Source organism: Octopus sinensis, linkage group LG5 (assembly GCF_006345805.1).
Source record: "Octopus sinensis linkage group LG5, ASM634580v1, whole genome shotgun sequence".
Taxonomy (NCBI): Eukaryota; Metazoa; Mollusca; class Cephalopoda; order Octopoda; family Octopodidae; genus Octopus; species Octopus sinensis.
The window spans coordinates 60398797-60423189 of record NC_043001.1 but is presented as its reverse complement, the minus strand read 5'-3'; the positions used below and the strand labels follow the sequence as shown (position 1 = coordinate 60423189).

Sequence of the window (24393 nt, the reverse complement as noted above, 5' to 3'; positions counted from 1 at the left end):
TGCACATTAATTTAGTTGAAAAAGTGAGTAAAATATAAATAATCAATCAAATCAATTCGAACAAAACAATTGTCAGTTTTCTTTGATGTTCTTTTTATGTAGTTCGCGTATGGTATTCCACAATATATAAATATACATATACATATATTTATACATATTCATGTAGGCACATGCATTTGTATTTGCGTGTGTGTTTATACTTAAATACACACACATAGGCATATGTGTGTGTATGTGTATATACATATATATATATATATATATATATATATATATATATATATATATATATATATATATATATATATATATCATATATATATATACACGTCCACATATGTGTTTTATACTAAATTTTAATATTTGCCTCTGTAACTCCTATAGCAAAGGGCTAAATCACTGCTAGAAAGGCAAGGAAATAAACAGAACAGAATATATTGATCTTCACAAAGCCTCTTTCTTCCGCTTTACGCTCCTGCAATGATGAGATAAAAGTAGAACTATGTTAACATCTGTTTTAATTTAGAATTTCCTTTTCTCAAACAAATTACATTACAAAAATAAATGCATTATAAGGAATGGAGTAGCAGAGAATTTTTACAACTTTCCATAAATCTAATAATATTGTATAAGAAATTATTGATAAAAATGCACATTAACATACATTAATATGTGGCACAGCAATTTAATATTTTTCTTTTATGAAAGCTAATTTTAATATATAAGGATGAAAAAGATGCTAAAGAAAACTACAGTAGGGAAATTGATTATTGATAATGTTTGTATTAAAATAAAGCGACGGATGTATATACATGTTAAATCGGGGAAAATCCATATTTTAGTTATCAGATAGAAAGAGGACAAAATGAAAGATTTCATTCTTACCACAGCTACTGTAAACTACATGAAAGCACGCGCACATGTATGTGTGCGTATATGCTAAAAATTATGTATATGAAAGTGAACAATGTGCGCACCTATATCAGATCTGTACAATGCTAACTTTTGCACAATCTATCCGTGTCACATGATGAATATCATATATTTTTTCCCTTAAGTATGACTCTGATTAATAGAGGGGCAAGATTTTTCCAATCTCAAAGATTTTCAAAGGTATTATGTCAGTGGATGCATTGGAATTCCTCCGCTCTATGACTTGAAATACAGTCACGCTATTTCTGTGCTCTCCATAATGATAAAATAGTATATTATGCAAAATACTCCACATATTCTTATTTGAAACTGCACCACTGTTTTAAATATGATAAAAGATTTTGTGTAATTGTTTTGCAAAATAATTAAAGTATTCAATGTGTAACTTAAAAAAATAATTGAACACAAATCCAATTATTCAACACAAAATCTTGTATGTGAGGACGCGGTATTTTACTGCTGATTTAGAGCAGTTTCTTTGGTTTATTCTTACGTTAATTCTTCTTTCTCGACCTGTGAACATTCTTCATTTATATGTTCCAAGTTATGCTTCGCTCAGCTCCTTTATTAAAATGTCTTTCGAATATGTCAGCTACGAAGTTAGTGAATCTTACAGAGAGGGGCAATAATCAATAAATAAAGCCATGTTGATATCTTGGGATTTATACGGATCTATATTAATCTTTATTAATTAGTTATGCTGTACATTTATCTTACAAAATCACGTACTTGTCAAACTTAATTTTAAACGGCACATTTACGAGGTTGCATTTTAATTAAAATATATATACTAAACACTTCTGAATAAGAATTTGTTTTAAAATAGCTTCTTGCAGTGATGCATAAACAATGTTGGACAGAATGTTTGACATATTTTATTTCCTTCAAGATCATACTAAAGAAGTATAAAAGTATGTTCTTTCTAATAGATATATCATGATTTATGTTTATTATGCTATAATGGTTCTGGAATCTGCAGCATCACAACTGATCCCAAAGTATGCACACTAAAATAGGACTCTTACAGAAAACATGGCATACCCATAAATGGTATTCTTTTTATTCTGTTACATGCTTCACCCCAAACGCTGTGGCCATGATGGAGCACCAGCAGTGTAAACAGCTTTTCAGAGGCCAGTCTAATAGGATTGGCCTTTGGTGAACGAGAGAGTTCGACGCAGATTCCCTATTTGCGTTTCTTGTCGTGATAAAAGATTCATCTGGAACATTTGTTGGCTAGAGATCAACTTGTTCCCTGAAAACATCTATCACCACTCAATGACGATCACTCAGGTTGTTTTGGCAAGGCATTAAGTAGCTGTGGGTCATTGAATCCCAAGCTACTCTAGTAGTATATGGTCCTCAATCTAGACGGGATAGATTGTACATTTGGAGCAGTACAATGATGTCCAGTTCGGGGGTCAGTAAAGCTCTTCATAAAAAGATTTGGTGAAAACCCCTACAGGATCCTCCCATACGTATACCACTGCAAAACACTCCTGTATTCGCTCCGGGAAGTAGAGTAGTATCTATTTTAGTCTCTCCCATTAGCTCAGCTGTTCCATTGATGCAATCTTCGCTTCCCGAACTTGCAAACCTCTAAATCATCTATCCAAACCTGTGAATGAAGCTCGGAAAACATTCAACAGGTATATCACAGAAGTTCACGGCCAAGGTATATCAGAGAAATTCGCGAGCAAAAGAGAAGTCAGAAACTCTACCATATAGTTCAGCATATTCATGCTACTGTAGAAAAGTTGAATAGCACCGTTAGTACTATCATGTACTTTCAAATGAGTGTATGGTTTTGTCAGCAAATGACTACTGCCATACTAGTCACATATATTCCTTTGGTTAGAAGTCAATCAGCTTCAGGTTATGACACGTGCATGTGTTTCGAAAGAGTTTGTCTTAAAACTTTTAAAAGTGAAGGAAAGTTGTAGGAAACAATATAACAAATTCATTATTGAGAACATGAGTGTGGACTCTAGATTATGGGATCTTTCTGATTAAATATCACGTGTTTTTTTAAACTGCTGAAACCAACGAAACCCATCACGATGCATAAACATCCTTTCTGAGAATCCAAAAAATCTAGATTGTAGACGATATATTGTACAGCAATTAACAAAGAAACTAGTGATAAAGAATACGGCCATAAATCCTGGCTAATCATTCAAAGACAGGTTTAAATGTTGGTAGTAGATACTAACAATACTATCTGACCTCTAATATCGCAGTGATAACTCGCTGAAACTAAATATAACGAAGAAAATTTACGATTCATATCCCAGTCACTTCCACTTTAGAGACGCAGAGTCATTAAGCATATACGTACATGTTGGGCAAAGCGAAAGCCAGATGAAATGAATAGTGTTACACACACACAAAAACATAAGGGCGCAACTTCTGCAAAGGTATCCACTAGGTAAATATCAAACTAACAATGAAGGAAGTTGACATGCAATTAAAAGTACACAAGCGTAAGAATACTGATTCATATATGATTTGTTTAGCAGCATCTACATTACGACGCTATCCTTCAATACAGACATCAATATATTGATACAAGATTTGCAATCCTCCTGTGGTATCTATGCAATTCCTATGAGGCATGATTGCGATTCAGTCAATCTGAGGAAAAAATATTGCAATTAGCGATATATGACGTTTGGTAGATATATCATCTCAACACTCATGGCACTTAGATAAGTAAACAACCAAACAGAAATAGTTAGTGACGCGTTTGTCAGTTTGTTCTTTGTATTGCTCTCAATCACAAGTATTCTTAATAAAAAGTAGCATTTTTTTCTTTTTTGCAAACACCTGGCAAGAAAGAAAGGAGTGAATTTCAAAGTTGTATTCATTAAGGAGCGCATTTAGGTGGGAGTGGTACCAAACCAATGAAAAGCGGTTATTTAGTTTGGAATATTATGAAAATAAGTATGGTGAGATACTAATAATCACTACAAAAATTGCACCTGCACCACATACTGTATTAGAGTTTGACATTTACCAGTATAACTCCCATTACCCAATCAAAAAGTTTCTTCAGCGAGACGTCTTCGCAGACATTTCTACACGTTGAAAGATATGTAGAAATGAACGCAAAAATGTCGGGGATTTAAAGGCTATATATGGCACGCAGGGCAGATGTGAGAGTCTGTAAAAGCATATTCTTGAAAACGTAGAGGATGAAGATGACATACAGTTCAAATTGATAATTAAAATGCTGCATTTTGTATTGTGACCGCTACCTATAATTTCAATATATATATATGACTTAAAATTGTATGATAGATTGCCGTCATTTCATTCTCTCTTACCTGTCTGTGTTTTCCTTTCAAGTGCTGTGTTTTTACTGAGATCTCCCTTTTAGTAGAAAGAATAGCTATAACTCTTTGACTGCTATTTCTAAATTCGGTGTGTGGTGAGGCAATTCGTTGCTAAACCCTTAATTGCTTAGTATTACTTATATATATATATATTATATATATATATATATATATATATATATATATATATATATAGGTGAGAAAGTTGGTTTGTGAAAGCACGTGGTTTAATATATAGAAAATAGTAAAAAGTGAAAAAGCTACAGAAGGCTTGTTTTAAAAGGTTAAAAAATATATATTTGAGTCAATATATCTGAAGAATGTTATAAATTTTTTTCATACAATGACATAGTTTAGAAGAAATGACCGGTTTCGCGTTCAGCTTTTCAAATTTCTTAAATCGCTATGTTTACGTTGAAAGAAGATCTAGATAAGGGGAGCTAATAAGTGATTTCTTCCGGTGTAAGGGAGATAATCGCTTAAAATTATTTGCCTTTCTTTTGGATTGAGTTTCTCTGTATAAGTATGTTGGAATGGTTAAGTTTGGGCTTGTATTTTTCAATGAAGAATGTTTCCTTTTTAGTCTAATTTGTATTGGTGTTCCGATAGCACATTGGTAGAATGGAAAGATTAAAAATTGTGGTAGTAGTTGCTTTGCGCATTTCTCAATGTGCTCACTAAGGGGTATCATTCTGTATTCTGGGAATGCAATCTGTTGTCGATGCTGTGTACATCTACGTCTGAGTAATAGTCTCGTGGACCCCACGTAGTCATGGTGGCAGCCCGAACATTTTATGACATAAATTATGTTTTCAGAGGCACAAGTAAAATTAGATTTGATCTTGAATTTCTGTCCCTCTTTGAAGAGGAATTCTGATCCTTCTAGCAGGTTTGGACATGTTGCACAGTTCGGTCTACCACATTTTTTTTACTTTTTTACTTTTTCAGAAAACAATTTTGCCTTTGTGAGAATATTTTTAAGTGATTTAGGTTGCTTGTAGCTTTTAATGATTTGGTGTATGTTTAGAATTTCCTTTAATTTGGGGTCCTTATGAAGCATTGGTAAATTCTGGGTGATGATGGTGAAGGCTTCTTTGTTTCTGGGGTTGTATGTGGATATGTAAGGTACTATTTTCGGGGAAGGTGTGTTGTTGTGTTGAACTTATCTTAAAGTTTCTATGTTGATTTCTGTTGCACGTCTGATCCCATTCTCTATGAGTTGAGTTGGGTAATGTCTGTTAATTAGGGTGTTTTTGAGTTCTTGCAATCTAAAGTTCCTGGTATTTTGTTCTGACACTATTGTGCATATACTTCTTGCAAGGTTGAAGGGAATGTTTGTTTTAGTGTGTCTTGGGTGGCATGAATCAAAAAGAAGGTATTGTTTGGCGCCTGTGGCTTTGTAAAAAATGTATGTTTCTATTTTAAGGTTAATTTTTTTAATTAGTATATCCAAGAATGGGAGCTCCTTTTTGTTGTATTCCATTGTGAACTGTATATTTGGGTTTATGCTGTTCACTAGGTTTTTAAATTTTAGGAGTTTATCTGTGTTTTCATTCCAGAGTATAAAACAATCGTCCAGGAATCGTTTCCAATTCTCTTTTATGTATTGAGAGAGGGGGTTTCCAAAGATTGATAAAGATTCCTGGTATATGATTATTTCCAGGTAGCCCATTGTTAGGTTCGCAATGACTGGTGCTGCCCTTGTACCCATAGCAATTCCGGATTTTTGACGGTAAAATGTATTGTCAAACATGAAGTGGTTATTATGTAGGATGAATTCAATTGATTTAGTAATGAATTCTTTACTGATCCTTTTTGGTATTTCTTCCGGAAATTGGTCCAGCCAGAACTGTATTGCCTCTAGTCCATAATTATGAGGTATACTGGTATATAAGTTAACTACATCAAATGAAACCATGATTGTTTCTTCCTTGGGTTTTTTTGGAAGGTGGTTTAACATATCTAAGTCATCTCTGATATGGCTATCGATATGTTTAAGGAAGGGTTTCAGGAGGACGTCCATAAATAGACTTATTCTGTGTGCTTCACAGGTTGGGCCAGCTCCAATGGGTCGTAGTTTTAGGTCCCCCGGGTTAGGTGTGTGTATGTATGTCTTTGGTGATTTTTTAATGGTTTCATTTATAATTTGGCTTTTATGAATTTTGGGCAGACCATAGAAGAGGCTAGGTTTGCATTTAAAGTTTGTTAGAAAGTCAATCTCTTTGGTTGTTAGTTCCTTTTCATGGGTTTTAATTAGTGAAGATAGTTTTCATTATTTTTTGTGGGGTGTAGTTGGTAATTTTTTCATAATGTTGGTTGTCATCAAGCAAGGAAATTACAAGATTTCTATGGTATGATGTATCCATTATTACAACTGCCCTTCCCTTGTCTGCTTCCTTAATGGTTATATCTTCATCAATGTTCCTTCCATTGTGAAGTGTTAAAATTTGAGTTAACTGTCTGTTTATGTATAGTATGGTAGGGAAAGTTCTCAATGTGGTTACAGAATTCGTCAAGATCTTTATTTCTTCCTCTGTGGGGGATGTGTTCACTTTTGTTCTTGACTAGTGATTCATCTTCAGTATTGAAACTGGTTGATGCTTCTGCTAGTCTTAATTTTCTGCAAAATTCTGTTATATTATCCTTAATTTCATTTAGGTTGGCATTGCGTGGAGTTGGTGTAAATTTGAGCCCTTTAGAAAGAGGTTTGGTTGAAAGGTTGATTATCTTCGGTTTTTCCTTATTACTAGGTTCCAGTCTGTGTCCTGGTGTCTCTGGTCCCTGGCTAAAAAATGTTGGGTGTAATTTTGTTTGTATGAGTTGTCTGTGAGGTTGTGTGATATTGGGTCGGGGGAATGGTGGTATTGTTGTCCCCGATTGTTGTGTGTGTGTGGGAATCTATGGTTGTTTTTGTTTGTGGTGTGTGTAAAATTTCTGTATGTGAAATATTTTTGTTTCGAACTGCTTGTATGTGGGATGTTGCTTGACATAGTGTTTTTTTGCGTTTGCCTTGTGTTCAGTGGGGACCAGTAATTTTGGTTCATGGGGTAGTAGCGACTTGTGTGTGGTGTATTTCGTATTCTAGTGTTATTTTGTGCTGTTATGTGGTGGTTGGGTCTGGTATTAGGATGTTGTTGGTGTGTTCTGTTTTTGGTGTAATCTATTTCATAGACGCATTGTCTGTCAGCTTGTTCCCTGTTAAGTCTTGCGTGATTTGAAAATGTTGGTTGTGGGTGATTTCTGTTTCTAGAGTATGGAGGATAGTTGGGGGTTGTTCGTGGGTTGTTTGGTTTTGCTTTTTTATTTTTTGTAATTTTCTTAAGGAAGGGATTATCCGTACCCAATTCATTTTTGAAAGTTAAACTATATCTTTGGAAGAAATTGTTGCTTTTTTTCCAGCGCAGGAGAGAATTTCTCTCTTCTTTTTCACAGGTATCTTTCCAATGATCTAATGTATTTTCGAGGGGTTGTCCCTCGGTATGTTTTTGTATTATATTGTGCATCACCTCGTCGATGCTTTTAAATTTTTCCTCATTTGTAGAGGCCCTAAGTTTTAGAAGCTCTATTTCTGATCTTAAATTGAATAGAGCTGACTTTTCCCTAATAGTTCTCTGTCCGTCAGGCTCGTTAGGAATTATTTTTATCTGGAATTTGCGTGGGAGGACAATTGGTGTTCAAAGAGGGACAGAAATTTAAGATCAAATCTAATTTTACTTGTGCCTCTGAAAACATAATTTATGTCATAAAATGTTCGGACTGCCCCCATGACTACGTGGGGTCCACGGGACTATCACTCAGACGCAGATGCACACTGCATCGACAACAGATTGCATTCCCAGAATACAGAATGATACCCTTTAGTGAGCACATTGAGAAATGCGCAAAGCAACTACTATTTAAGCGATTATCTCCCTTACACCGGAAGAAATCACTTATTACCTCCCCTTATTTAGATCTTCTTTCAACGTAAACATAACGATTTGAAAAGCTGAACGCGAAGACGGTCATTTCTTCTAAACTATGTCATTGTATGAAAAAAATTGTCTTCAGACATATTGACTCAAATATATATATTTTTAACCTTTTAAAACAAGCCTTCTGTAGCTTTTTCACTTTTTACTATTTTCTATATATATATATATATAAATATATTATATTAAATTAGAGATAAAACCACTATTAGGCAAATCATACAATGAAAAACTTAAGCCAATACATAAGATTAATTAATTTATATTATTTTAAATATATATCAAAATTATTAAAAAAGATAATTAGTATAACACTACGATCGTTTCATGGCTGTCCAATTCGTAAAAATTCGAGTTACAGTCATTCTTCAGGTGATTGAAATATCTAAAATATAATCAGAAATATTTAAACAATATTTTTAAGATATAAATAATATATATAATATAATAATTTTACTTATAATAAACTTTGTTATCAAACTAGAGACATAGAACTTAACAATTATGATTATATCCAAATCGACTATAATGTTAAATGTTAATTTTAATTTATAAGGTAGGAAACCCACCCATAATCTAATATCAATATTAGTCTATATCTAATTACATAAATATTTAAAATGACTAATATATATAAATTATCAATGAAAATATATAAATGTATATAAATATTATAATTAAGATCTAAAATAATCTCTATAAATAATTGTATATGCACATGTAATAAAAACCTAATAAATTTAATTTTTCATATTTAAAGATGAAATAGCTAAATACAAATAAACTAACTTAAACGAACTTATGTAAAATACTTTTAGAAATAATCAATTCGTAGTTATATAGTATCGAATAAATACTATAAGTACTATAAATATAATTATGAATGGGAATAATTATCGAATATAAATTTAAAGAAATAACTAAGTTATGTTATTAAATTAGACATGGCCTGACCAATCTTTAGTCGAAACATATCTAAGTTTATCAAAGTTTATTTAATTTAATTATAAATTTAAAACTACAATTAATACTATTAAAACATGTATATACAAAGCCTCTCTTAATACACCTCGTATGCTTGCTATCAAATAATAAATCTATCGCTAAGAAGTATCTTACGAATTAACTTAAATTTAATATCTAATAATATTGAAAATTACGTTAATTAGATCATTACATAAACAACGATATTTACATAAGGAGAATATTATTACTCCAAAAGCTTATACAATATTAAAATTTACAATTTGAAGATCTTAAATAAATACATACTTAACTTAGCGAGGTTTAATCAATGAACTAAAATTTTGAATCAGAAAACGTCTTTTACAGCGTTTATAAGAATACTCGTGGAATTAAGTTATTAGCAAAAAAAAAAGAATAAATTGTTGAAGAATTCATTACGCGTGAGGAACCTACGTTTTATTAAAGATTGTGAATGAGAAAATTATTTGTTTATCATTGTAAAAAGAATGAAGTCACAAATAAAGAATAAAATCTCACTATACTATAATATTTATTAATAAAATAACTATGATAAATGAAACTTAATACAAAATAAATTAAATGATTTAAATGATTAAAAACCACTAATTATTAAATATATTCTAAAAATCTTATAAGATTAATAAATATATAAGAAATAATTTATATAGTAACCCCTCTACATACCATAAATTCTTTCCCATGCCCTTATAATTATAAGCTAAAATTAGTGATCATAACAAAATCTATAAATACTTATCAAAATTTGTAGTATAACTATACATACGTATACATAAATATATAAGAAAATATACATACATATACATATATATATACATATATATACATATATATATATACATATATATACATACATATACATATATATACACATATACACATACATACACATATACATACATATACATATATACACACATATATACACACACATACACATATACACATATGCACACTCATACATACATGTACATACATACAATACTCAATATATACACTTACACCTATATATACACATCCACACACATACACATAAATAAATGTATATACATAATACATATATATACACACACATCATCATATACACATATATACCACATAAAATAAATAGATATATAACTGTCTATAATCATACTACAATACAAAAGAGAGGTAAATATTAAGTTAAATCTAAATAATTAATCTACTAATCTATACTTCTATATTAAATAAAATAGATTAAATAAACAACTAAATAAAACTATTTCAAATATAAAGAGATTACATACAAATAGATTGATATAACAAAATCATAATTTAACGAAGTTATGATAGAAATATAACAAAATATATAAAATAAAAAAAATTGTCACTTACCAGACTCTATATTCAATAAACCATTAAATATTTATTAAAAATATATTTAGTAATAAAATATTTAGTAATAAAATGAAAAACCATCTATAATCTAACTATAATTAAAAACAGAACCTAAATAACTAAAATAAACTAATATAATAAGTACTACAAATCACCTATTATTTATAATACTATTACATAAACCAACAAATAGGGAGCTAATTAAGGCTAAGAAATAATCATTATTTATCAAGAAATTTATAAGGTAGGAAACCCACCCATAATCTAATATCAATATTAGTCTATATCTAATTACATAAATATTTAAAATGACTAATATATATAAATTATCAATGAATATATATATATATATATTATATATATATATATATATATATATATATATATATATATATATATACCATATATTGAGTTTTATATATATTATATATCACGTATATGAAGAGATTGGTTTGAATGTACACTTGTTTATTTGCTTTTCTGGTCAGGTGGGAGTAGTTTTCAGATATCTATTGATTTCACTAGCACGGAAAATAGAGAATCAGCTTGTTATTTATCTATATTGATCTGAAATCGAGCTAGCACAAGTTTTGTATTTTGTTTGGTCATTTTAAAAATCCAAATCAGGTTCTATTTGATGTAAGTGCGAATGCCTACACTAATTTTTGGTTTTCTCTCCTTTTTCTTTTCTAAATTTGCACACGCTTCTCAATCTTAACAATTTTGGAAACAATCTATACAAGTAAATATCCTGAACCTTGGTCTAAGAACCTTAAAACTGTCCGGGCCAGCTGCCTTTCCTTTTCTCATCATACCAACTCTGGCTTGAATATCTTCCAGGGTGATGATGATGTCATCCTGCATCTCCATGTTCTTGAATTTTACTTTATGGACCAGATTTTGCTCGAAAACGAACTTGCTTCGTTGGGATCAGGTGACTCTGCTTCTTCTTTATCTGCTCCACCCGAGTCTAGTAGAACTGAGACTTTTAAGCAGTTGATTTTGTTTAAACTGTAGACATCTTTCCTCGTATCTTTTGATCTTAACTCCGCTCGCTTTGATCTACTTTGAGATATCCAAAATAAATAGTGTGCTTATCAACAAGGTTCTTATTCATAGAGACATTTTTCTCTTAATTAGTTGAAATTTCGTTATATGTCGATGTTTTATTTTATTTTTCTCCTTTCCTGGAATGGTTCCTTGTTTCTCTCTACTTTCTATCCTCTGAACATTCCTATGTTCTCCGTGATAAATAAGGAGTAGCATACTCAGTGATAACTGTAATTGGAATTCTCATGACAACTTCATTCGCTTTCCTGAGTTCTGATCTTAGTTTTGCTCTATGATATGACTTCAATGATGGTAACCTATTCCTTTCCTCAAGTAACATTATTCCCAGAACTTTGTCATTAAGAGTAACTACTTCTGGGTTAATTCTTTCTGGTTTGAGGTACTCTCTAGTTTGAGGTACAGTAATGTCTTCTGTATGTTGTAGATTCCCTTTCTTCATGTCACAGCTTTGTCCTGTTCGATGGGTATTTCCTCTGGGTCAGTAGTCTTTCATTACAATCTTCTCTTGTTCCATCTCCTCTAACCACATTTTGGTCTTAATTTGCCCTATCACATCCTTCAGATCTTCATATGCGCCCCCAAAACTTTTCCTATAGCGTCCTCTATTTTCTGGCTGACATCTAATATGACATTCGAACAACTCTGGCTGACATCTCATATGACATTGGAACAACAATTTTTTTTCCATCTTAATCTGTTTAAGTTCAGTATTAACTTGATTATGAACGGGCCTGCGCTTCCGTTCCACCGGACGTGACACATTTTCTAAAAGTTCCAGCCTAGTTGATGTCGCTGGGATTAATTTAGTGACTTTTCTTTCGTAATTCAGGTATGAGTTTTAAGATTACCACCAACCAAAATAATATCGTGTTACCATTCCAGACAGGCTGCCAGCCAACACTTCCGAGAAACTCCTCTCCTCTCATTGAAGCCGGTTATCCAGCGCTGGTCACTTTCTCCAATATTCATTCTCACATCAGTTAAAGACTCATAGAGTTGGAGAGCTGTTGACTCCAGTGAGTTCATTCGCAGTTTACTATGCTTTGTCCCGAGGAGTGTCCAGTAACATCCAAATTCCTTACCAGGCATAGGCTTTGAGGAGTTGCCGGTTTAGTTACCGACGTCTCGACTATGGAACAGATTGTACTGGAATTAATGTCATCAATAACACTAAAAGTAATTGACATACGAGGGTGGGCTGACACGTTCATAAGCTGACTATGAAGGAGTGACGTTAGAGCTGTGAAATCTCTCATGCATTAATTTCAACGCTTCTTATCAATTTTGTTTTTTTCCAGTTAACCTAACATCAGACTGTTGAAAGAATACTTCAGAAGTAACTAGTAGCAACTTCTCTTGATAATGTACAAACTTTGGCATCGTGCTGTTATCAATTACTTGCAGAATGGTCTAGACACTCAAGATCATTCTTGCTGATAGAGGTTAGCATTCCAGATTAATCAACAGTGCAAAATTGGACAGCTGAATTTACGAGAGGAATGGAGTATTTTGAAGATGATCCAAGATCTAGACATCCTGCATCTGTCATGGCTATAAATCAAATTAGCATATTCTGTGCAAGAGTTGAGAATATTATACACAATAAACTTGGCGTGACGAGAGTTTCTGCAAGTGGCGCTATATCTTCGTACACCTGACCAAAAGCGCACGAAGCGCGTCAACTCACGGAAAAATCTGACATTGTAGATCCTGTTGATTTAATTGAAAGATTCCTGAGCGAGGATGAGTGTTGGGTTCATCACTTAGAGTCAAAGGAAAATAGACAATCCTTGCAGCGGAAACACCTCACCTCACCTGTTCCAAAGTATGCCAAGGTCGTTTCATCTGCTGGGAAGATGATAACCTTGTTTTAGAATGGAAACAGCTTTGAATCTACTGACTATCTCGAAAAGCACCACTCCATCAATGAAGTGTACTATACCAACTTTCTGAAGCACTTACGAAAAGCTATTATGACCAAACTCCAGGAAAACTGAGACGAAAGTGGTGGGTTTGTCATCAAAACAATGCTCCAACACACAAGTACTCGGTTTTAATTGCTACGGTGCATAACTGAGACTTTGAACTGGGTGATCATTCTCCCTATTCTCCTGATTTTGCCCTATTTGACTATCAACTGTTTCACAGCATGAAAGAGCTCTTGACTGGAAACCAGTATCGTGGGGATATCGACGTCATATCTACTGTTGATGACCTTTGTGGCCAAGACGATGAAACCTTTTTAGCAATAGGATCCAAACACTGCATCACCGACTGAATAAGTGTGTGACAGCAAGGGATAATATGCTGAAAAATAATCCTCATTTGGTCACATTCGATGATAGTATCTTGGTCAGCCTATAAAATTTTACTCAGCCGGCTCTCGTATTAAAGACTACTATAGGTAGATGGTCGTTGACGTTAATACGTTCATCCGCCTTTAAAGAGAATATCATTTTCGTCCTGCAGGGTGTCCATCAGAAGCACCCTCCCCACAAAGTAAGCGTTTGGTAGGGGTGCCACTTCAATAACAAACAGACCGGCCATGAATTAGTTTGTACTGGATTACATGCTACCAGGAGCACTAGAAGAGACCTTAACTATTATTACAGTGAACAATACAACTAACAATATCATCAATATCACAAACATTATTACTACCACTAAAACCATTAGTATTCTTATTATCCATACATTTACTATCTGTGTTATTATTGTTACCTTTAATTAAATTCAATAGAAGCTGGGGTGAACAGTGATTTCAAAATTTCCCGTAACATGTTTTCCGGTACAAAGATTTTCGGTATAGGTGGTGGGCGTACTGTCAGGAAGAAATGTTCTAACATTGCAGAAATAAAGAGAGAAAGAGATGGAAAGAGATACAGAGAGAGAGAGAGAGAGAGAAAGAGTGAATGAGAGAGAGAGAGAGAGAGAGAGAGAGAAAACACTCTTAAATATAGAAATGATGAGAGAAGAAATCTAAAACTAACATGCAACTCTCTTACGATGATGAAGACGAGAAAACAGCTGTTTTCACTCGCATGTATCCATATTCAAACAATAACGCTCGTCTAACCGTGGTTTAGGAGATAATTATTATTGAATGAGGGAGAAATGCATGCCATGAACGTGACACTGTTTTACAAATAAACGAAATCCAATGTACCCATCAGAACTTCCACTCTGATGAAGTACGCAAGCAAATGCATCAAAGTGCGCGATAATGTATTCTCATATCAAGAGAAAAAGCGCATGACCTTGAAGATGGGGCCCAATTAGAATTTTCTGCAGGTCGAGTCACCTATCCTGCTCAAAATGCCCCTGAATAAGTTTGTTTAGGGACAATGAACAAGGTACACATCTCCCTGAAAGAGAATTAATCAAATCCCAAAGAATTCCTCAAGCCTAATCAAATTCCAAAGAATTCCACATGGCTTGATTCTTCCCAACTAACCTACTCGTGGTCAGAAATGCACATATTCTCCGCCACTAAGGAAGATGCTCAACTGGTAACGGTGAATCAACTGACAAGCAAATCTGAGGATATTGAGCAGAATATTGTTCTAGCCCGTTTTTCATACCATAACAAAACATGTACATGATAGCACTGTCAATCACTTAAGATGAGAAACCGCGTTATTATTACTATTATTATTATTATTATTATTATCATTATTATTATTATTATTATTATTATTATTATTATTATTATTATTATTATTATTATTATTATTATTATTATTATTATTATTATTATTATTATTATTATTATATGTTTGACTTTTGCTTTATGTTTGTACAAGTTGGCTAGAAGTCTCACCCAGAGACCCCAAGAGACAACAGGTTGGAAGTTCACGTTGTTGTTATGCCTAGTGTGCCATATATTTGGGGGTTTTTTGGTGTTGTACTAGTGAATGTCTAATAAATAAATTTTTAAAAAAATTGTTTATTTTAAACCTTGAGATTACATAGAGAGTATTTTGCGTAGGATATGAGCAGTTCCCATGAGCACTATCTTTTGAATTTCTGCCATGTTGGGGGTTTCCTGGTATCTGAGTTAGGTAGCAATCAGCCCTTTTCGCTATCATTCCTAGGGCGCCTATGACAACAGGTATTGTTTTAGTCTTCAGGTTCCACATTTTGCTGATTTATATTTCAAGGTCTTTATATTTGCTCAGTTTTTGGTAGGTCTTGACAGATACGTTTATATCGATTGGGACAGTCATATCAATGAGGAAGCATGTTCTTTGTCTGAAGTCTTTCAATATGATGTCTGGCTTATTTGCATCTATCTTTCTGTCAGTTTGAATGGTGAAGCTCCAGAGGAGTGAGATGTGGTCATTTTCAAGCACTGGAGGTGGTTTGTGTTCCCACCAGTTTTTTTCATGGGGCAAATCCAGGTTTTTGCAAATTACCCAGTGAATATATTGTGCAGCTCTATCATGCCTGTTGAGATACTCTGTAGGCGCTAGAAGACTGCACTTGGAGACAACATGATCAATGGTTTCATTTTGTTGTTGACATACACGACATGTTGGGCTACTGCCGTTCTTTAATATGTTGGCCTTGTAGTTTCTTGTTGGTAGGCATTGATCTTGAGCTGCTATGATAAACCCTTCTGTTTCAGATTTTAAGCCAGAGGCCATTAGCCGTTGATGGGTCAGGGCTTTGTCAATATCTGCATTATTCGCACTCTTTGGGTATTTGCCATAGAGTGGTTTTTCTTGCGATTTATCATTCAGAATATCTAAGGCCGCAGTTTTAGCACGGGTTCTCATGCGCTTAGCTTTTTCTGTGCTTGTTTCTTGTGTGTCTAATTCCGGAATATGTTGTATTCGGAATTCACTTAGATATTCCTTTGCCTGTTTTGTTACTGAGTATGATGTTTTCTTGTTTTCATGTTTTGAGACAAGTTTTCACATCCAGTCCTCAGACTTTTTCAGGTAGGTGTCTAGGTCAATTGTAGCAATCTTCATTGTTATTGCCAGTTGTAAAAGACCACGGCCTCCCTCTTTTCTTGGCAGATAAAGTCGTTCTGTATCTGCCTTAGGGTGGTGCATTCTATGCATTGTCAACAGTTTTCTTATTTTTCTGTCAAGCTGACATATTTCAGTAATTGACCAGTTAACGATATTGAAACTGTAAGTCACGACTGGTATGGATAATGCATTGATCGCTTCGATCCTGTTTCTTGCATTCAGCTCTGTCTTGAGTATTGCTCTCACTCTTCGATAACATTCTCTCCTGATCCTTTCCTTCATCTCTGAATGCCTTATTCCGTCCCCTTCAATTACCCCTAGGTACTTGTAGCTCTCCGCTGGGTCTAATTCTTTTATGACATTCTGCTGGTCAAGGTTAACGTTAGATGTTTCTGTCATTTTTCCTTTGATAAAGGTAGCTTTTGCATATTTATCGAGGCCAAATTGCATTCTGATGTCGTCACTGAATTGTTTGAATATCGCTAATAAGCCCTTGAGTTGTTGGTCATTTTATGCGAAAAGCTTTAAATCATCCATGTAAATGAGATGATTTATATTTTTATCAAACATTTTATATCCGTACTGCGCGTCATTGAGCAGTTTTGAGAGAGGTATTAAAGCTAAACAAAAGAGGAGTGGTGATAGTGAGTCACCCTGGAAAATGCCACATGGAATTTTTACATCACCAGCATTTAGAAATTCATTGTCACTGTTCAAATTTAGTGTGGTTCTCCATGATCTCATACTTACTGTCAAAAAGTTTCGCAGAGTAGGTGCTATCTTATACATTTCCAGGTATTTCTTAATCTAGCTATGTGGTAGGCTATCAAAAGCCTTTTTATAGTCTATCCAGGCTATTGATAAGTTTTTGTGTCGTTTGTGACAATCTTCTAAGATCATCTTATTGATGAGTAGCTGATCTTTACAACCGTAAGATCCACGTTTACATCCTTTTTGCTCATTAGGGAATATGCTACTTTCTATCAAACAAAAACTATAGGTATATTCAATCAGGACCGATGTTAGCGTTTTATATATAGTTGTTAAGCAGGTTATGGGTCTATAGTTTTTTGGTTCATTTGTTTCTTCACTTTTTGGAAGCAGGAATGTTAACCCATTAACTAGCCAAGGAGGCATTCTACTAGGGTGTTGCAAAACATCATTGCAAAGTTCTGTTAGCAGTTCATGGCTCTCTGGGAAGGCATTCAACCAGAAGTTAGGAATTTTATCCTTTCCTGGAGACTTCCATTTGCTTGACCTCCTGAGAGCAGATCTTATATCTTCTACCTTGACACCCTCCCACTTTTGCTCTTCTAAAGAGTCCAGTCCTGAAGATATTCTATCAATCCAGGGGGCCTTTTCGTTGTGTGTTTTTTCTTCTGCCCAAATTTTATTCCAAAATCCCTGTACTTCTTCTTTTGATGGTACAGACCTTACAGTAACTGCTGTTTTTCCTATCTTCCTGTAAAAATGTTTGGGGTTATTTTTGAACATGTTGTTGTCCTTGAAAAATCTAACACGCTTTTCATACCTCGCTATGCGGGCAGCTTTAGCAGATACCTTTTGCTTGATGGTTTCTATGGTGGCATCAATATCAAGTATAGTTTTCATATTATATTTTTTCATTACTTTTTGGGTTTTTGTAGGTTTGGTAGTCTTGTGAACCTTAAGGTTTTTCAAATATTCAATGTCAGATCTAAATAGTTTAATTTCTTGTTGCAAACGCTCTTGCCAAGAAGGCTTTTTGTGGGAATGTTGCCGTTTTCTTATCTTTACACCACATAGGATCGTTGAGATTTTCGCGGATGCATAGTATAAGTGGTTGGGATCTGTGATATCAACATCATTAGCTGAAATTATATCCTTAAATGCAAGCCGGATTTTACCAATTATTTCCATGTTTTGGTTAGAGTTGCAGATTTTAGGGCGTGTGTCGCGTTCATCTATGCTGGTTTCTTTAATTTTCAGCCATTCAATCATGATTTGATTTTTTAGCTCATGTAGTTCTGTTGGGTCAATATTTGTGTGACTTTCTTTATCTATTTGATGTTCATCTGTCTTAGTGTTTATGATTGGTTCAGGGAGTATTTTACTTTGCCTATCACTTATACTAACTCTTTCAATCCTTCCTTCGTTTTTATCAGCCCTGGGCTGGTCTATAATTATTTCCTCTGTATTATCTTCTCTAGCTGCAGCTTCGTTCATTTTATCCGTTACTGCTTGTCTAACTTGATCAATCTCTACTTCAGTCAGTAATTTTTTTTTATAATGTTTCTTCTGACGTTGGCAAGTTTGTTACTGTCTATGTATGGTCTTGCTTTAGGGTGTTTCTGTCTCCAGTTTAAGTATGTTTGTGCAGTGTGAGATTTAACTGTGGGGAAATATATGGCATGGTAGAAGGCCGCAAGAACTTCTTTATTATCTTCCCTAGACCATTTTTCCTTCTTTTTCTTTTGATTATTTGGTGACGAGCATGGATGGCCATCTGTTGGAATATTCCGGTTGTGGGGTACGTCCAGCTCCTGTGTGTTGGGAAGATTTGATCCAGTAGCTGATTTTTCGATCAGAATTTGGTTCAATTTTCGGGTATGTGGTCTTTTGTAATCCGTACGATGACCATTGCAGTTTGTAGTTTGTTTTGTTGACATTGAAGCATGACGAGCTTCCACACTTACATTAGGAGATGGATCTGTCAGTTTAGGGTTCTCTACACGTAAACATTGCTCGTAGCGCAGCTTCTTAAGGCTAGCAGATCTGTATTCGTCTGTATTATTTTTGTTGATAGTTTTATCTCCGAACATAGTTTTTTTCTCCTTCCTTCCTTTTTTTCCCTTCCTCTTTTAAACTTATAAAAAGTTCACTCTGCCTGTATTAGTTCGAAAATATGATAATAAAATACGGTAAAAAAAATTATTATCATTATTATTATTATTATTATTATTATTATTATTATTATTATTATTATTATTATTATTATTATTATTATTGTTGTTGTTGTTGTTGTTGTTGTTGTTATTATTATTATTATTATTATTATAGACGTTGCAGAGTTTACAATATCGTGAGGTTGTTGATTGAAGATATTGTGTCTACCTGGGGTTTGTACTGTTTGTCAAGTCCCAACAAGGACCTCAGACAGAGGGTACTTTACGCAATATGCGTGCAGTTCCAAATAATGCCGACTTTTGCAATACAACTAGATTTCAGGGTATTTCTAAAGTTTTCAGATATTTTTTTAAGATGGCCTGGTATTGAACCCAATACTTCGAACACAATAAGGATAAACTTTATGTTTGGCTGTCGTAGCTGCCACATCTTAGCGATCTCACTTCTCAAGTCTCCTTATTTATTAACCTTTGCCCTTTCTTTCATGATGACGTGTTGATCTCCTGGCACTGCTACGTCAATTATTAGCAATTTTTCGGCCCTCCCGGAGGTTACTATATCCGACCTTCGGTGCTCTATTACCTAGTATGTCTGGAAGTTAAAATCCCAGAGGATTTTTGCCTTCCCCTTTTCGTCCATTACCTTTTCCGATGTATTTTGGTACCAAGAACCCTTAATCTGATATCCATACTTACGGCATAGTAGCAAGTGGGGCTTTGGGATATCTTGCAGTGTCTGCGCTTGTAAACCTTTTGCGCAAGATATTTACAAGCACCAAGAATGCGAGTTACGGTTTCAACCCTCTTCTCACACTTTCTACAGAGATCCGTTACAGTACATATTCTTTTTCACTGAGTTGGTATTCGATGCCTTGTCTTGGGCATCGAAGATTAGAGTTTCAGTATTCTGCTTTAGGTTACCCTTGTTGAGCCACAACCACGATGCTTCCTGGGCTTTTAATTTGTAGGTTTCATGGAGGAACTGACCATGTAATTCCATGCAGATTATGGTTTCTTCTCTGTCGTTGCTTGTTCTTGATCGGAATTCATAACCATTCTCAAGTTCATTTTTGTTAAATCCTTCTGCATTACCAGTAACAGGGCTCGTTTGCTGTTTACCAAATATTCTGCTATGTTTCTTCTTTCACTTTTGGTGCACTCCCGTACGATTATCAGTTCAGTTACATATTTACCCCTTCTCATGTTGAGCCCATGTACATTCGCCTTAGGGAGGAAAGCACTATATATTGTCATTGTCTGTCGGGTAGTGCGATTGAGTCGGTTAATCTCCCTTTGTGTCCATTTCAGGATGGGTGCACTATAGTAGACTGCAGCAACTTACCATACGTTGATGGTAGTCACAAGTTCCTGGAGTTCAGTTTTGATTTCAAGAGAAGTTTAAGACGCTATAAATATGCAGTGATGACCTTGTCTTTCATTTCTTTATACAAGATATTGTCCAACTCCAGACTCCCAAGGTACTTGTACCCATCATCATCTGAGTCTTTCATTTTCTCTCCGTTTGGCAATTCTATGCCCCTACAATTTAGTCTTTCCCCCGCTTCAAATTAAGCACCCTACACTTCCGGATCCCTCCCCCCCATCACTATATTCTTGCTGCACATTTGCACAGTCACTCGATTACATACTCTGTTTTTGCGAACAGTTTTATATCATCCATGAAGAGAAGGTGGTTGAGATGATGTCCATTCTTTCTCAGATGAAAGTGGCCATTGATTTTGTGTAGGAATACAGAAAGTGAGATCAAAGCTATAACAAATAACAGAGGTTAACAAGAGTCTCCTTGGAAGATGCCTCCTTTAATTGTTAATATCGATACAATACGTGCTTTCCAACTAGGCATGCTGGTCTTAAACAGTGCACACACGTTGTCCTAAGTAATGCTGAGTCCTAAGTAATGCTGGCATCAAGTTTGAACAAAATACATCAAAATTAGTGTAGACAATTTTAGTGGGAAGTCCTATAAGTAATCGGTTTATAGATATTTGTATCCTGATTAAATGGAATACCTTATAAGGAATCAGTTTATTGATTTTTCAACCCAAGTAGGACTTAACCGAACACAGCATTGCTGATTCAAAAACATCTATATTTATACTTTAAGGTTAGTTTTCATACTCAACTCAGTGCTGCAGAATCAGAATCGCAACGAGAGCGCATGGGTTGGGAGTTTAATCGGTAGAGGTAATCAGGTTGCATATGCCAGCTCTTTTGAAAACATCACCCCCATCATGTAACACTTCCACACACACAAACATATACATACACCTAATGCATATATGTTTTTTGTATGCCCTTACCCCTGACCCTGTCCCACCACCACTCCGTACACGAGTAATAACATCAGTTGTGGCAAATTTGAGTAAATTTGGTACCAGACGTAACTTGTGTAAGAGAAATAGAGAGGCCTACCTTCTCCCGCAGAGATGTGAGAGTCAGATCTCTCGTTTCGAAAACACGAACATTTTCGAAACATTGTTTAAAAATAATAGCTAATCGAAGGAGCGAAGGAGCGTGTCTACACAGGATTTTTGCTCTGGTAACTTCTGCTTTCTCTCATGTTCACGCACAACCAGCAATATGTCAGCAACGGATTTAGCTAATTTGGAAATTAGTTGTGGAGAAACGGAAAATATAGTTTATATTGTGTATATATATTAGGTTGCCCGGAAAGTTCGTGCCGATTTGTAGTAGCTTACCTTTCGACTTAATTTAGAACATGGTTGGGTCCATAAAATAGGATTGACTACACCTCTATTTAGAGCACAGTTTAATCTATATTTTCGTGGAAGAAGATTTATATCCCTATAACATGTGTTAATTCTGTAACCCTTTAAAATGGAAGATAGGAAAGCTCATTTTCGGCACTTGATGCTTTTGTTTTTCCGTAAAGGAAAAATGACTCACAAGCAACCAAAGAAATATGCACAGTTTACGATATTGTTTCTCTAACTGAAAGAACTGTACGGAAGTGGTTCACAAGGTTCCGAGCTGGAGATTGTAGCCTTATTGATAAAGATCGATCGGGCAGACCATCCACTATAGATGATGACCAAATCAAGTCATTAATTGAGAATAACCCACATTGCACAACCCGAGAATTGGCAGAAAGTCTCAACCTATCAAAATCCGTCGTACATGAGCACCTGGTAAAACTTTGGTACACAAATCGCTAAAATATTTGGGTACCACATGAGTGAGAAAAACCTTTTGGATCGTGTTTCCATTTATGATTTGCTTTATAAACGGAATGAAAATACGCCTTTTATAAAGCAAATTGTGACAGGTGATGAGAAATGGATTATCTACTGAAATGTTCAGAGAAAGCGACATGAGCCACCCTTAGCCACCCCAAAAGCGGATCTTCACCCTAACAAAGTCTTGCTTTGTATCTGGTGGGATTGGAAAGGAATTGTGTACTATCAGCTTCTCCCAAGTAACCAGACAATTAATTCTGAGAAATACTACACACAACTGGACGAATTAAAATCTGCAACTCAAGAGAAACGTCCATAATTGTCCAACAGGAAGGGTGTTATTTTCCAACATGATAATGCAAGACCGCACGTTTCTTTGCGAACCATGAAAAATGCTGCAACTAGGCTGGGATGTGTTACTCCACCTTCTATATTCACCAGATATTGCTCCTTCGGATTTCCACTTATTCAGGTCTCTGCAGAATAGTCTTAAAAGTAAATATTTCAATTCCTTGGTGACGTAAAAAGATACCTTGATGAATTCTTTGACATGAAACAACCTCAATTCTGGGAAGAGGGTATTTTCAAGTTAAAGGAAAGATGGAGACACATTGTGCAAAAAACATGGTTCATCTTTAGTTGATTAAAAATGTAATGGCAAGTATTTATTGACCTTTTTCTTTCCTTTAAAAATCGGCACGAACTTTCCGGACAAACAATATATACATACATATATATATATACACACACACAAACACACACACACACACACACCACACACACACACACACACGCGCGCATATATATATATATACACGGGCGACACACACAAACACACGCACTTACGTACACCTATTGCAATACATGTGTTTCGTGCGCATACATGTTCACGTGTGTCTGACTGAAGCCATTCACACATACATACATACATAACAACCCCTGTTTGTCAGTTTTTGTCTGTCAATCACTCACTAAGAAGACGAAATTTTTAAAATTTGTTATCTCTCTCTCTCTCTCTCTCTCTCTCTCTCTCTCTTAACACCATCGCTAGAAGGGGACTTAACTCATGTTTGTAAATTATGGTGTATATCTCCGACGTGAAAGCTATTAGAAGTTATGGTTCAAAATTATTTTTATCACTATTCGTTAGTGCCTCGGGAGCAAATGATTTGACGAAAATACAGCTCGGATTGTGACGAATGTCTTCCTAAAAATTGAGCGACATACATGCTAATTTGTGGTTGTGCATAAATTGCATTCACGTACACACACACACACACACACACACACACACATCGTGCCTTTTATATATACAGAAAACAACGTCCGGTTTCCGGTGTCTCGTCGGGTAATTGCACTAGATCATTGCATCACACAGGATTTTGCAATTCTCATTTTCGCTCACTCCTGGAGCTTTCTCATATCATGTCTTTGCTCTTTGTAGACGCTGGATCCACACAGCTCCCACATGATCATTCTTGCCACATAGCCATGGTATCTTTTGCATTCGCGTTGTGCCAATTTCGGGCATTCGCTAACGATGTGCCGTACCGTTGCACTCCTCTCACCCCACATTATGCATTTGTGGCTATCAGTAGTGTTGTCTATTCTGCATTTCATATAGTTGGTCCTTTACA

The 24393-nt window shown here is 34.8% G+C and overlaps 1 long non-coding RNA gene across 1 annotated transcript; it reads right to left on the bottom strand.

Annotated features, from left to right (window-relative positions):
• Positions 1-1843: 1843 nt before the first annotated feature.
• Positions 1844-24146, bottom strand: LOC118763506. Its single transcript, XR_004999266.1, has 3 exons — positions 24071-24146; positions 11068-11078; positions 1844-1855 (listed from the first exon to the last, which is right to left on the bottom strand). It is a non-coding gene; the product is annotated as an uncharacterized LOC118763506 (long non-coding RNA).
• Positions 24147-24393: the final 247 nt, after the last annotated feature.